The sequence below is a fragment of the Hibiscus syriacus genome, unplaced genomic scaffold (genome assembly GCF_006381635.1).
Source record: "Hibiscus syriacus cultivar Baekdansim isolate YM2019G1 unplaced genomic scaffold, ASM638163v2 tig00112347_pilon, whole genome shotgun sequence".
NCBI classification, from domain to species: domain Eukaryota; kingdom Viridiplantae; phylum Streptophyta; class Magnoliopsida; order Malvales; family Malvaceae; genus Hibiscus; species Hibiscus syriacus.
The window spans coordinates 362,252-375,233 of record NW_024063308.1 but is presented as its reverse complement, the minus strand read 5'-3'; positions in this window follow the sequence as shown (position 1 = coordinate 375,233).

The window sequence follows — 12,982 nt, the reverse complement described above, 5'->3', positions numbered from 1 at the left end:
CCTACATGCCCCCTAATTACACATTGTACCATACTCTGCAAGCAAAGCTGAAGGAACTCCCAAAACTGAAGTTGATAGCTACACTGGATCAATTCTTTTAACCTGAAATGGTGAGTAAAGAGTGAGCTTTAGGAAGCTTAGTAATACATAACTACCAGGTGATGCTGAAGGACATGCAGATAAATAACAAGCATACAAATTTTCTTATTGTTTCAAACATCTACATGTTTTCGTGATGAGCTAAGGTTTCACTGATATTTCTTCAAGTAAAAGATAGAAAGCTTACAATTCAGAGGAAAAGTTCAGAGGACCAAGTTGAGGAGATCGGAATAGGATGTCTAGTGTGTTCCCAAAAATCCAGGACAAATAAAATCATAGATTAAAAATAGTAGTATCTTATTTCAGTAAAACAAATTTTTAAAATCATTGTAATACCCTTCACCCGAACATTTCGTATGCAGTCTCCCAGCACTGCATCCATAATGGCTTACCCTAAGCACACAACAAAGGAGCCACCTTAAAGGAGTACCTTAGGGCCTATGGGCCTACCCAAGGGTCACCTTAAGTCCGTAAGGAATTACCAGCTTGATCAGAGATGAACCTCCGTACTCTAGACTTATACCCATACAATATCCAATAGAAATCATATTGAACAGTAAATTATAATATCAAAATCATTATCCAATAGAATATTGTAAAAATGACAATGTAGTTATTTAAATCACATAAATGTCTTCCAATCGGACACCATATGTAATTCCCAAGAACTGCATCCATAAAGACTTACCCTAGGCCCAATGGACCTAGGAGCCAACCTAAGGGAATGCCTTGGGGCCTGAGAGACTACCCAAGGTCACCTTAGGTTCGTAAGGAATTACCAGTTTGATCAAAGTTGAACCTCCATACTCCATAATCGTACCCAGATAGTATCTCAATAATCGGTTCATATCGTAAATAGAAAATTTCATGATCCATAAATCAGACATATTTATATTTTCCAATGGGGACAGGTAACCAAAAATTATATATCATGTAGTCATAGTTCACAAACCGTAAATCAATAAATCAGTAATTCATAATTTTGAACAGTTAAAAGACTCAGTAAATTAGTAACTTCGGTAAATTACATTCAGGACAGATAAATCAATCATATAGTATATAGGAAACACACTAGAAAATTCAGTTATTTTTCGAAGGCACGTAGTAATTATCAGGAAGGGGAACACGAGCTTTTATAAGTTGAATGGATTTCAGAAATGAGATCCCTACTAAAAAGGGGTTTAATTGCTAACGAATCTAAACAAACATTTAGAGATTGATGCTTCAAGACCATTTAGGATTTTAGGTGTATTAGAAAGATATTTAGAAACCTTTACATAAAAACAAATTAAGATTTCAAATATAACCAGAGCAATTCCATTATTTAGGCCATCATGGGTATTTCAGACACTTTTATTTCTAATGGATTCTTAGCAACTTAATCCAATAAAGGTGAAACGATGATTTACGATATTCAAGATTCATATCGATTTATCAAGAGATCAGGTCAACTCGAACCGACAAATCCCAATACTGTTATACCTGTCAACCACTCAAATTGATGCACTTCAAGAATATTCACACTTTAATACTGAAAATAGTAGTCGAACTGATCATCTTCAGAACCATCGTTGAACGGATCTTGAGGAACTGTACGTATTTCGATGGTATTTGTTTTATTTATATGTTGCAACAGTCTCCAACATGAGGGACATACTTGATTCGTACTCCATAACCTTTAGGGACAATATAATACTTAGGTTTTCTCTGTGTTTCCAGAATTATCAAATAACATTCACTTATTTCTAGGACATAAGGGTAGTCGAGTCATTTTTGTACTCGAAATTGCTTCGGTCATCTTAGAGTTCAAGGTATTCCAATCATTTTCTTTGATTTAGTCATATGTCATATATATATATATATATATATATCATTTCTAGTAATTTAATCATCGGGTGATTATTCCAAAAATTTGAAATTCTAAATATTTTATCGCCTCAGGAATTTAAAATCGATAAACATGATGTTTTTGAACAAACAGAGTATTTATCAAGCGAATAAGTAGTCTATCAGATAAAGGATGAATTTTTGGGGTTATTTTAGTTATTACTGATCTTGAGGATTAAGAACCGATTTTGAGGTATTTTAACCAATTCACAGGTCTTCCAAACAAGTCAGGAGTTCAGCCGGTGGATCAGTAGTTCTATCAAGTCAAGAATGAATTATCAGGTTAATTTCACTATTCAGGTCAATTCTGATCTCTTTTTTTACTTCATAAGGGTATTTTCATAATTTCCTTTCCAAACATTTTTGACATCAAAATATTTAATGATAATATTCAAAGTTTAAGGATTCTAAGATTAATTCATTTGTCTGTTAATCACTAACCTTAAATTTATTTCTTATTAATATACCAATTCCTTTGTGCAATTCAATCGTGTCTTAACCAATTTATCATTTAAACCGTATTGAGTTCGAGTCTATTCAAAACCAAACATATATAATAGACCAATCATAAACACTCATACAATTATCCAGTATCAACATGTTTCATAAATCATGTAAAGAGGTTGTAACACCCCCAACCCGTACCCGACCCGGATACGAGTCTGAAGTGTCACATTGACATCTCAAAACATTTTCTTTTACAAAATACCACACATTTTGTTGAGTTAATCGATTGACGAATATGGCCAAGAGGGGGGTGAATTGGCAATTAAAATTTTGGTGGAAGCTTTTGCAGAAAATTGAAAGAAATTTGCACATCGATTTAGAGTGGTTCGACTTTCTCAACCAAAGTCTACGTCCACTACCTTAGCTATCCACACTAAGGATTTTTCACAAATTCACTAATTTGTCTTTCTTTTGAGGACAATGAGTAACCTTACAAACCCTCAAGAATTATACCCCAAATTCTTGAGAACACTCTCTCCCAAAGAGAACAATACAAATTTGCAAACTTACAAGGAAATCCTCCCAAGGTAGATTGTTTGCACAATTCTAGAACAAAGAAAATAACACTCAAGAATGAATACAATTGAGCACAATAAGTGTTATTGAAAGCAAAATGAATATTGAATGAAAAATAGGCTTGAAATGCTCAAACTTGAGGTTTTATGCTTTCTCTTTGATTCTCTCTTGATTCTAGTTGCTTGATGTTTCTTGTTGTTGATCAATGGCTTCTAAGCTTGCTTAAATACACATTGAATCACTTCTGAACGTTGGGGATCATTAATGAAGTTTTTGGAGCCGTTTAGTGTGAAAACAATTAATATTTCTGCTTGGAGCGTGGGGGGAATCGGTACCCCTAATGGGGAATCGGTTCCCTAAGTGTAAAATTCAAATATTTCGACCATTGAACAGTGGGGGGAATCGGTTCCCTCCGAGCATACTGGAATTCTCGGAGCCAAACCATTCAGGGGGAATCGGTTCCCTCTGAGCAATCTGGAATTTTTGGCTTTGAAATGGTTCAAAATATTTTGTAAAATCGTTTTGAAAATATTTTAAGATTAAAACTTAATTTTACACTTGAGTAAGGATTTAAAATGAACTTTGAAATACTTAGAGTAATATTTTGATATTCGACTTAATATATCGAATATGCTTAGAAAAATCATTTTCAAAATTAAAATTCTTTTAATTTAATTTTTTATATCAAAACATCAAAATGTTTTCAGCAAATCTCCCTTTTTGATATAACAAAACATTTTAAGATTTTCTAATTTCAAAATGAATTTTGATTTTGAAAAATACTATTCCCCCTTACTTTAACACTACTCCTCTTCAAAAATTCTTCAAAAAGCTTTTAATAACATTTCTCCCCCTTTTTGTTAAATCAAAAAGACCCGTAAGAGATTTTAAACAAGGTTTTGAAATCATTTAGCCAATTGATTATATATATATATAGTTTAAGCTGCTAAGATCACAATCAAGAGAAACGTTAGCCATTAGTTTCATAATCAATATTCATAAACAATGTGACATGGCAAAATTGGTCATATATCTAACATGATATAAATGATGCAAGAATGAAGAAATTTAACCACACCAAATATATAAGTTCAAACATCCATAATCCATCAAATAAGTTCAAATATCCAACAACAAAAGGAAAACAATCCAAAAATATTCAAAATGTTTAAACAATAAGCTTTAAGTTCAAAGTACTAAAGCAAAACACATAATCAAGCATCCGTAGGAGGATCGGGAAGAGGAAAACGAGCTTGCATAGCTGTCATTTCATGAGTGAGTTCATTAATACAAGCGTTGGTTGCTTCATTGTTTGCTCGCATCTCCCAAAGAATTTCCAATTGTTGAGCTCCCATTGTGGATAAATGGGACTCTATAGAAGTAAAACGCGAATCTATAGTAGCATATCGGAAATCGAATGTCTCCATAAACGATTGAAAATATGGATGCATTTGATTCGTTTGTTGTGCTTGCTCCTCGGGCTGCTCAGGCTCATCTTCGGCTTCATCGATGTCTCGCATTAATTGTTCAAGCTCGGGATCGTCGTTGCCTTCTGGTAGAACTCGTGAAGAACTAGCTCCCAGAGTATTTTCAGAAGATCGAACCCATTCACCAGTTTCCTTATCCTTTATCCATCCCGCTCTCGTTAAGGAAAGAAGATTAATTTGTTTCTTTAAAGGAAAGACGTCATCTAGACCTACTCTAAGCCCGAATTTAGAAAATAGATTACTTAGAATGTAACCATAAACTAGAGAGGAACAAAGTTTCTTATTTGGCACTAAGTTTACGATTTCAACGATTTCAGCAAAAATAATCTCAGGAAGATTTATTTTAATACTGTTTTGGAAACAATGTAACCACCAAAGATCTAAAGCACGAAGAGCAGAGTAACGACCTCCGGATGGTCAAAACCACCAAGAAATCATTAGATGAAGAAAACGATCATGAAGGTCTAAGACACTCGCACTATCCCTTCTTTTATAATGAGAAACTAAAACATGTTTTTCATTTGATATACCATCATTATCTAATCCTAATGCTTTGGCTATGTAAGCGAGTTAATATGTAAGAATTGTCCTAGGAGGTAGGAACGAACTCCTATGGTCTCAGTTTGAGCTCAGTTTTTGACACAAACGGCATTAGAATAAAAGATGCGAACAAGTTGATGGTAAACTATAGGTTCAAGGTCACAAAGTTTATCAAATTTCCACTCTTGTAAAATAGGAAGATATTTAAAATCGATATCTATCATAGCTTGACGAGAAGGGATACGTTCTTCTCTAATTTTGTAAGAGTCAAAGTATTGATAATACCAAAAACGATGATTTCTAGAACCAGGATGATTGAAGCACGAGTTTTGGATAGTCATATTAGGATCAATGCGATTAGGATTAGGAATTGGAATTTCAGGAATAGGAGGAGGATTTGGAGGTGGGTTGGATTGACGGTTTGAGCGACTAGATGATGACCTAGCACGTTTAGGATTGGACATAGTTTAGGAAATCGAAATAGAACGGATAACCTACAATTTAGAAAACACATGTATGCAATTCAATCAATCCCAAAACTCAATTGAGTCCTCAATATTTCAAGGTTCTCTAAACCAATCCTAATGGGCAAAGTTTTTGAAAACTATTGAAAAATAAGGTTTTGAAAAACAATATATGTATAGTTTTCATAACAACAAAATAATTCAATTAAAACACAATAATTTGAAAAACAATTTTTTTATTTTGAAAATTTCAAATTTTTTGGAAAATTCTTGTGTTTTTGATGAAATTAGTTGTAATATCTAGTTTCTAATCACTAAACAATCAATGCCCGATCACTATTTCTATCTAGAACTAATTAAAACTAGTCATATGTTCAAAATCAATAAAATAGAGAGTTTAGAAAAATTTACCTTGAAAGATGAGATCGAGTGGATTTTGATGTTGTTTGCACGATTTTAATGATGCTAGCAAGTTTAGAAGATGATATTTGAAGAGAATTCCGATTAAAAACGTTGTTTTGAGGTAAAGTGGAGATATGAAGAGAGTAGAAGAGGAGAATGGCGGTAATGAGAGAAGAAGAGGGTTTGAGATTTTTAGGAGTTATGTCTGTGTTAAAATCCAAAACCCCAGGGGGGGTATCAATTCCCCTAGGGAATCGGTTCCCCTTCAAAAGGGGAATCGGTTCCCTCATGAGGGTATCGATTCCCTCTGCACCAAAATGCTAAAATCCGATTTTAAACACACAAAATGCTAAATTAACTTTCTCTAGTGGTATTGGCAACTCATATATTGAAAATTAATCATGTTCAAACAATCAAATTAATCTTTAAACTATATTTGAACATAAAGTTAATTTTCATCAAGAATCATAAACTCCCCCTAACTAATAGTAATGAATGAAATCAAAAATTACTATTCTAAGCATTTTTTTTATTTAGTCTTAAAAGTGCTAAAATTATTTTAAACACTAAGTGAAGATAGGTTGGTCAAACCTAATTCTCTCTAAGTGTCCAAAATATTTCCTTGTCTAAAGGTTTTGTAAAGATATCCGCTAATTGGTGCAAAGTATCAACAAATTCTAGAAGTACATCTTCCTTAGTGACATGGTCTCTAATGAAGTGATGTCTTATTTCAATGTGCTTAGTTCTAGAGTGTTGGATGGGATTTTTAGTGAGACAAATAGCACTAGTATTGTTACACTTGATAGGAAAGGTACCAACTTCAATTACATAATAAAAAAGTTGTTGTTTCATCCATAAAACTTGTGCACAACAACTACCAGCTAAAATGTATTCGGCTTCAGTGGTAGATAATGCAACATTATTTTGTTTCTTTGAAAACCAAGAAATCAGCATATTTCCAAGGAATTGGCAAGTACCGGAGGTACTTTTCCTATCTAATTTACATCCTCCATAATCCGCATCAGAAAAGGCATGCAAGCTAAAACTAGAGTCTCTAGGATACCAAAGTCCTAAACTAGGAGTGTCCTTAAGGTATCTAAAGATTCTCTTAACAATTAGTAAATGTGTTTCCTTAGGACATGATTGAAATCTAGTACATAAGCAAACACTAAACATAATGTCTGGTCTACTTGCAGTTAGATAAAGCAAAGAGCCAATCATTGACCTATATAATTTAACATCTACACATTTACCTCCTTCATCTAAGTCAAGCTTTGTTGAAGAGCTCATTGGAGTGTCGTGAGGTTTGCCATTTTCCAGTCCAAACTTTTTGAGCATATCTTTGACGTACTTAGCTTGATTGATGAAGATGTCATCTTTTGTTTGCTTGATTTGGAGTCCCAAGAAAAATGAGAGCTCCCCCATCATGCTCATCTCAAACTCACTTTGCATTAGCTTAGAAAATTCTTGGCAAAGAACATCATTAGTAGAACCAAATATTATATCATCAATATAAATTTGAACTACTAATAAATCTTTACCTTTATGCTTTAAAAACAATGTAGTGTCAACCTTCCCTTTTGAAAAACCTTTTTCAATTAAAAAGTTTGGCAATCTTTCATACCAAGCTCTAGGAGCTTGTTTTAAAACATAAAACAATTTTGTCAATTTAAGAACATGATCCGGAAATTTTGAATCTTCAAAACCTGGAGGTTGTTCCACATACACTTCTTCCTTTATAAAATCATTTAAAAATGCACTTTTAACATCCATTTGATATAATTTAAATTCATGAAAAAATGCAAATGCTAATAACATTCTAATTGCTTCCATCCTAGCTACGGGAGCGTATGTTTCATCATAGTCTATGCCCTCTTCTTGAGTATACCCTTGAGCAACAAGTCTAGTCTTGTTTCTCACTATATTACCATTCTCATCAAGCTTATTCCTAAATACCCATCTAGTACCTACAATAGATTTATTACTAGGCCTTTCAACTAATATACATACTTTACTTCGCTCAAATTGATTTAATTCTTCTTGCATAGCCATAATCCAATGTTCATCTTTTAATGCTTCTTTAATATTCTTAGGCTCTATACATGAAATAAATGCAACATAATTACAAATATTTCTAAGAGAAGATCGAGTTGTTACCCCTTTGGATGGATCACATATAATCTCACCATCCTTGACATAGTTGTGATCTCTTGGATAAGATACTTCCCTTTCTTCAATTGTTGGATTCTCAAGAGGATCATGAGTTACCTCATCTTTTTTTTTCTTCCTTTGATGATGGTTCTTCAACGTCATGTCTAACTTCATTTGTATTTATAATACCTACATCATCATTCACACAAGAATCCTTCCTCGGAAGGGGATTATCATCGAAAACAACATGTATAGAATTTTCTACAACTAAAGTTCTTTTATTAAATACTCGATAAACTTTAGAATTTAAGGAATAGCCCAGAAAAATTTCTTCATCACTTTTAGCATCAAATTTGCCAAGGTTTTCTTTACCGTTGTTCAAAACAAAACATTTACATCCAAAAGGATGAAAATAGCTAATGTTAGGCTTTTTATTTTTGAAAATTTCATATGGAGTTTTCTTTAAAATTGGCTTAATCATTACTCGATTTACAACATAAAAAGCGGTATTTGTGGCTTTCACCAAAAATATTTTGGCAAATTATTTTCACAAAGCATGGTTCTAGCCATTTCTTCTAAAGTTCGATTTTCCTCTCAACAACTCCATTTTGTTGAGGGGTTCTAGGTGCTGAAAAATTATGGCTAACACCATTAGAATTACAAAACTCGATAAATCCAAGATTTTCAAATTCAGCGACATGATCACTCCTAACACTAGTTATAGAGTAACCTTTTTCATTTTGGATTATTTTTGAAAATGTGATGAAATGTTCTAATGCTTCATCTTTAGTACTTAAAAATAGAACCCAAGTATATCTAGAATAGTCATACTAAGACAAATGCATATTGTTTTCCACCCAAGCTAGTAGTCCTAGTTGGCCCAAAAAGATCTACATAGATCAATTGTAATACTCTAATAGTTGATACGTCATTAATGGATTTAAAAGAAACTCGCTTTTGTTTTCCTTTAGCACAAGCATCACAGATTTTATCATTATCAAATTTTAGTTTAGGAAGCCCTCGAACCAATTCTCCTTGAACTAACCGTTGCAAAACACTCATACTAGCATGTCCTAGTCTCCTATGCCATAATAAATTATCATGCTCATCCCTAGCAATTAGGCACAAAATAGTCATATCAATAAAATCTAAATGCATCATGTATATATCCCTATTTTATGACCAACAAGCATAATCAGAAATAGATGCAATGTCAATCAATTTTGCAATCATTTAAAATAAAATATTATATCTTTTATCAAATTTATTTTTCAAAAGATTGTGCTTTTAACCCATTCACATATAAAACATTATGCAATGTTGATTATAGAGATTAAGAGCACATGCATAAAGTTTTTGAAAATGTTATGCATTAAAACTTTATAATATTTAAACAAAAATCTATGCATAAACATTAAGAAAAATTTCAGGTCAAAATTTTGCAAAACCAAAGTTTTTGAAAAATCGATATCAATTGTTAAAGAGATATCAATTACATTTAAAAACAATTTTGACCAAAAAATAATATGATGAACTAAAGTTTATAAAACATTACCAAAAAAATTACCATGTTCATCATACAATATTTTTTTAACATACATGAGATAAAACATAATTCAACATTTTAAAAACTCATGAATGCATAAACTAAATTAGCAACCAAATAATAAAAACATTAAGTTTAGAGGTTACCCATTCCCTTTTTATTGTGTGGCTAGAGCATCTTGAATATCATCATCTTTATCACCATTGCTCTCACACACCTACAAGAGACATTTAAGTAGATTTTGGTATCCAAATTGTTTTGGATCCTTGAACATTAGTTTCAATGCCTCTTGTTCCTTTTGGAACCCATATTTGTCTAATTTTAAATCGTTTTCCTTTCTTTAAAGGACAAGTATGTTCCTTATGACCATGATAATGACAATCTGAACATATTGTCATTATTGAACTAGATGAATTATTTAGAATGATCTCTTTTTCTCTTGTTAAACATTCAAGCTTATCTTTCAAATTGAAATTTTCTTTTTCAATACTTTCAAATTTCATTTTTGAGAGTTCTAAATCCTTCTTCAAGATTTCATTTTGATTTTCAAAATCCATTTTCATTTCTAGAAGAAGTTTGTTTAATTTGAAAATTTCTTTTTAAAGTTTTGCAGATTTTATTTTTGAAAGCTCTAACTCATTTCTCAACATTTCATTTTAATTTTCCAAGTCTGTTTTAGCTTTCAAAAGAAGATCATTTTTAGCAATAAATTTAGAAATCAATTTATTGTATTTGGAGTTCATGGTCTCAAACTTCGAAAATAATTTATCATAAGCATCTTGTAACTCATTAAAAGATTTTGAATTTGATATATTTGAGTTAGAAGATACCTTTGGCTCTGTGAGAGCTAATAGAGACGTCATTTTATTGGTTCTTCATCTTCCTTGTCTCTATAGATCTCCTCAAGCTTATCCCACATTTCCTTGGAACTTGAACAAGAAGAAACTCCTTTATATATATTAGGATCAATTGCACAACACAACATGTGCATAGCCTTTGAGTTTTGTTGAGCTTCTTTCCGTTCTTGAACACTCCACTTCTTTGCCTTCTTAGTAGGAGAGGAATATCATTTCTTGATTATCATCCAAGCTTCCATATCAAATGCTTTGATGAATATCATCATACACCTCTTCCAATGACGATAATTTGTTCCATTGAAGTGTGGAGGCACGTCAATAGGTCTGGATTCTTCCATGGAGAATGAACCGGAAGTAGACGCCATCTTTCTCGATTTAACTCTTCCCGAATCGACTCAAGAGGTGATTAAACCTTCAAATGAGTGAGGTTCTGATACCAATTGTTGAGTTAATCGATTGACGAATATGGCCAAGAGGGGGTGAATTGGCAATTAAAATTTTGGTGGAAGCTTTTGCAGAAAATTGAAAGAAATTTGCACAGCTATTTAGAGTGGTTCGACTTTCTCAACCAAAGTCTACGTCCACTACCTTAGCTATCCACACTAAGGATTTTCCACAAATTCACTAATTTGTTTTTCTTTTGAGGACAAAGAGTAACCTTACAAACCCTCAAGAATTATACCCCAAATTCTTGAGAACACTCTCTCCCAAATAGAACAATACAAATTTGCAAACTTACAAGGAAATCCTCACAAGGTAGATTGTTTGCACAATTCTAGAACAAAGAAAAAAACACTAAAAATGAATACAATTGAGCACAATAAGTGTTCTTGAAAGCAAAATGAATATTGAATGAAAAATAGGCTTGAAATGCTCAAACTTGAGGTTTGATGCTTTCTCTTTGATTCTCTCTTGATTCTAGTTGCTTGATGTTTCTTGTTGTTGATCAATGGCTTCTAAGCTATGCTTAAATACACCTTGAATCACTTCTGAACGATGGGGATCATTAATGAAGTTTTTGGAGCCGTTTAAGTGTGAAAACAATTAATATTTCTGCTTGGAGCGTGGGGGGAATCGGTACCCCTAATGGGAAATCGATTCCCTAAGTATAAAATTCAAATATTTCAACCGTTGAACAGTGGGGGAATCGGTACCCCCTGGGGGAATCGGTTCCCTCTGAGCATACTGGAATTCTCAGAGCCAAGCCATTCAGAGGGGAATCAGTACCCTCTTGGGGGGAATCGGTTCCCTCTGAGCAATCTGGAATTTTTGGCTTTGAAATTGTTCAAAATATTTTGTAAAATCGTTTTGAAATTATTTTAAGATTAAAACTTAATTTTACACTTGAGTAAGGATTTAAAATGAACTTTGAAATACTTTGAGTAATATTTTGATATTCGATTTAATATATCGAATATGCTTAGAAAAAAAATTTTCAAAATTAAAATTCTTTTAATTTAATTTGTTATATCAAAACATCAAAATGTTTTCAACACATTTCTCATTACAACTCACATTTTATTGTTATCCTTTTTGGTTAGCCCATGCACACTACTGAGAACTTAAGGTATGTGAGTACATAGAGGTTGTGCACAATGTTGTCACTACAACTCGTATAAATCCCACTAGGGGCGCGTAGAATTTGTCTCGTATGACCACTATGTCCCGAAGGACCACTATGTCCCGAAGGACCATTATGTCCCGAAGGACCACTATGTCCCGAAGTACCACGTAGACCCTCGACTCTTGGCATGACAACTATACCTATAGCTCTCTTATTATATAACATGATTATTCATCTTTTTATATATTCACGTAGGCACATAGTTCACTTTCACATAACATATTTCCATGTAATTCACATTCACTTATCACATAACTTTTCACTTTTACTTGAATTCTTTTTCACATAGCTCATAGTTATGATTCTTATCTCATAACACATGTTCACATATACATATTCTTGTTTTCACATGGTCATGTATCTCATGTTAATTAATCATTTATATTCATATACCACCTTTATATCACATGATCTTATTTCATATAAACTTATATTCATATCTATTATCATCACAGAATCCTACATCTTATTATCACATAAATCATGGCTATCAAATTTATCACACAATATACATTCATATAAATCATATATACAGATGCAGTTAACTTCTAAATGTATATATATATCCATCTACTCATAAACATCCTATGCAACATGCTTGTATCATTGTACTCATGTAATCTAATATCGGAATTAGACTCATCACAAGTCTAAATTCCCTAACATAACATATATTTACTATCATGTACTCACCTGATCACCAATAACACTACCAAGCTCTTTCTTGCGCATCTTACTCTGACGACCTATCCGAACTTTGCTTTTGATCGAATCTTAACTTGATAATCGTTCCGGAACTTGTTCGTGCTCGATATCTATATGATCGTACATTGATACATATCAGTATCCAATTGATATATTCTAATCTATCATTTCTTAGACCAAAAGAAATGTCTATTTTA